Source organism: Lygodium microphyllum, chromosome 9 (assembly GCF_053477565.2).
Source record: "Lygodium microphyllum isolate KBCC chromosome 9, Lygodium_microphyllum_v1.1.10, whole genome shotgun sequence".
Lineage (NCBI taxonomy): Eukaryota > Viridiplantae > Streptophyta > Polypodiopsida > Schizaeales > Lygodiaceae > Lygodium > Lygodium microphyllum.
The window spans coordinates 136,216,799-136,220,696 of NC_141143.1; the positions used below are offsets into that span (position 1 = coordinate 136,216,799).

At 39.4% G+C, this 3,898-nt stretch overlaps 1 pseudogene; it reads left to right on the plus strand.

The window, feature by feature from the left end:
• Positions 1-1,454: 1,454 nt before the first annotated feature.
• LOC148031618 (uncharacterized) lies at positions 1,455-2,221 on the plus strand (annotated as a pseudogene).
• The last annotated feature ends 1,677 nt before the right edge of the window (positions 2,222-3,898 follow it).

Sequence of the window (3,898 nt, forward strand, 5' to 3'; positions counted from 1 at the left end):
GAGGTAGCCATTAGCACTCGGCTTGGAATGCTTGAAACAATAAGCGGTTCGTGGGTCTTGGTGGTTGAGCGAAAGCTCCCACATAATACTTTTATCATTATTGTATGTTGAGCATTGGGGCCTATTATAGGGGGCAACTAGAGTGAATTGAGCTATGAAGATACATCTAAGGAGCTAGGTTGGCAAGGATTTGATGGATTAATGGGGGAGATAGAAGTTAAACTAATTGTTGAAGCAGTGGGAAGGGCACATGCTACCAACATGCATTGGTTACATGGATTACTGGTTGCCATTTTCTATGTGATGTGTCCTTGAGTGAAGATTTGTTAGGCCACCATTGGATTGTGGGGTCTGATATGATTATAGGTAGGGATTTATTACCAGCATTAGTTAGAGAAGGAGGAGTAGATGGCATTGATTGTGGCACTAAAAAATGGCACCCATAGCAGACTAGCATGAGTTGGAGGTATAATACAAAGAGTTGTGGTCTTAGTAATAATTAGTGTAGGATGACTAAATTATTATTTTTGAAAGAGTTTGTTCACATGTGGCAAGTGGTTGGGAGGGTTTATGAAGTGATATGTGGGTGTAAAAGAGACAAGACCCAACATTATAAATGACATGACAGGGTCTTGATGATGTGGACTTGAAATGGGATGTGTGTCTGGCAAAGGAGAAAATGGAAGTAGTGGGCCCAATATTGAAGTTGTGTGTGGCAAGGGATGAATTTGAATATGTGGTTGCAAAGGGTGCAATTGGACAAAGAGTTAGAGATTGAGAGTGTGTGGTGGTTGAAGAAGCTTGGAAGAGATGGAGTTTGTTGAATATGGAACTCTTACCATAAAGGAAAACTTTGTGCTATGGGTCATAAAATCTATAAGCTTTGTGACCATAAGGCTCATCATATCCAGTGAAGATAAGTTGTGTGGCTCTAGGAGAGAGAATTTGGATTTGTGGTCCATGTCGACAAGAAATGAAATGCATCCAAATATCTTCGGATGTGATAGGTCAGGAGGGTGGCCAAAGCTAGGGAGTGTGATTGTGAAAAGAGATAGAGTACAACCTATTTTGAAGACATGTTGCTGTAGCAATTGCTTCTTCCCAATATTATTTTTCAAGTTATGCTACTAATAGCATAACTCTTGCAGGATCTAGTAGAGTGTGGTTCTTACATTCATCACTCCATTTTGTTGTGGATCATATAGTATGGTTAGCTCGTGGTGCTGAATCCCAAGGGCTTTGTAATGGTCTTCAAACTCATTGGATGTGTACTCTGACAACACCTAGAAACATGAAAAATTTGCAAAGTTTTAAAACAAATTTGTATCTATCTCACATATTATTATTGTATTTATAAATTAATTTTATATAGGTGTGGTGGTAATCATTGTCTTTGGAGGATGGTCTTCGCAGTCCAGGCAAAAGGAAAATATTGGTTCAAAGGAAGTTGTTGCATGAGAGTTAGGTGGAATTTAGAATTCTGGGCCTTCTTATGTGCAAGAATGACCGAGGATAAGTTCATACATATAGGCATTGGCGACTTACTTAGAGCATAAATAAAGAAGAATTCTAGCATAGGGAAGTAAGTGTCAGAGCTTATGAAGGAAGAAAGTTGGTCCCAAAGGACATCCCCTCGAATCTCTTGAAAGCTAACATGAAAACTAAGCTCCATGTAGTTGTGGATGGATATCATAAGACACTCCAACAAGAAACTACTTTTAAGAAAGGTGTTTGTCATGTGGATATGGTGGCTTACCTTGAATGCCCTAGAGATAAAGTGGAGGACATGCTTCTGCATTGTGCACAAAGTAGTGAGAGAGTAGATGATAATCCAAAAGCATTTGGATACTTTCAATTCTAACTACTTCCCTACAGTTTCACACTTTTAGGCTTTACATCCCCGATGCTTTAGGAAGATCAAAGCTAGTTCACCAGAGGTGTTTTTAAAAGTTACAAGCCATCTTAAAGAGATGTTTGGTTTAGAGGCCAAGAGTGTCTTGGTGCATAAGAAACATGATTGCACCCAAATAGTGTACATCTTTATTTTAGGTGGAACGGGTAGTGGAAAAGGGACTCAATGCAAATAAATGGTGGAGACTTTGGATACACACATATCTCAACTAGAGACTTACTCCAAAAAGAGGTGAAGTCTAGGACAAGTCTTTCAAAAGAAGTGGAGAAAATCATGAAGGCCGTTGCAACCGAATGGGGGAGGGCATGATTTCATGGGGTGGTGCCAATTTTTTAACCGAGATGAAGGGAGAGAGAAAGCACAATTTCCATCACACTCGTCACTTGAGAGAGAGAGAGAGAGAGAGAGAGAGAGAGAGAGAGAGAGAGAGAGAGAGAGAGAGAGAGAGAGAGAGAGAGAGAGGCTATGCATCCAATCTTCTGCCCTTATCTATCAATGAAAATCGTGATCGATCATGTCTACCTTTTGTTGTCATCATCATCAGGGGCATCAATTTCTAGCATTGTCTCCATCCATTGAATTGTCATTCTTTAGACTCGTTGATCCATGCATCATCATCTTCTGCCAAAATGTCAACATTTTGGGAAAATATACGTTCTTTGGCATAGTCGATTATAAAAACAAGTCAATTCCCCTTACTTAACCTTTCAAGTAAGGTTCAAGTAAGGTTCCCCTTAACCTTTCAAGTAAGGTTCATAAACAAACGATTATAAAAACAAGTCAATTCCCCTTACTTAACCTTTCAAGTAAGGTTCATAAACAAACGATTCAAAAATAATAATAATCTAGTCTCTATGTAGTAAATTCTGGATGATGTTGTACATGATTGCACCCAAATAGTGTACATCTTTATTTTAGGTGGACCGGGTGTAGTGGAAAAGGGACTCAATGCAAATAAATGGTGAGAGACTTTGGATACACACATATCTCAACTAGAGACTTACTCCAAAACAAGGTGAAGTTTGGGACAAGTATTGGAAAATAAGTGGAGCAAATCATGAAGGTCATTGCAACCAAATGGGGGAGGGCGTGATTTCATGGGGCACCAATTTCGGGCCGAGATGAAGGGAGAGAGAAGGCACAATTTCTAGCATGCCTGCCACCGAGAGAGAGAGAGAGAGAGAGAGAGAGAGAGAGAGAGAGAGAGAGAGAGAGAGAGAGAGAGAGAGAGAGAGAGAGAGAGGTGCTAGCATCTAGAGAGAGGCTATGCATCCAATCTTCTAACCTTGTTTATTAAGATAAATCATGATTGATCATGTCTATCTTCTGTCCTTGTCATCATCAAGGGCAGCAATTTCTAGCGTTGTCTCCATCCATCGAATCATCATTCTTTACACCCCTTGATCCATGCATCATCATCTTCTGCCAAAATGTCAACTTTTTGGGAAAATATCCATTCCATCTATGGCATACTCCATTAAAAAAACAAGTTAGTTCCCCTTCTACTTAACCTTTCAAGTAAGGTTCATAAACAAATGATTCAAAAAAAAAATCTAGTTTCTATGTAGTAAATTTTGGATGATGTTGTGCCATTGAAGAGAGGTGCCAAGAAGGAAAATTTGGAGGAGGGTGCCATCTTGAAAGAGTGAAGGGGGGAGAGAGAATGCCATGATTTTTGCTGATCATTGCCATGATTTTAGCACCATCTTCTTCTCTTTGATCATCGCTATCCCCCATTCTTCTCGATCTCCATGCTTTTTTTCCTATGGACAATGTGGAGCCTCAATATACCCGACTAATCTAAATTTGCAGGTGCTAGGAGAATTTTCCCACTTCCAATCACCCTATTTTGCTCCTAATTCCATGGACAGATTGCAAAGATCTACAATTACTCTCTTTCCCTTCATTTTTAATCATTTTCATTCAAAGAATCCATGGTTGTAATATTAAGCTTTTAATTAAAGCTTAATCTTTAAACACACAAGG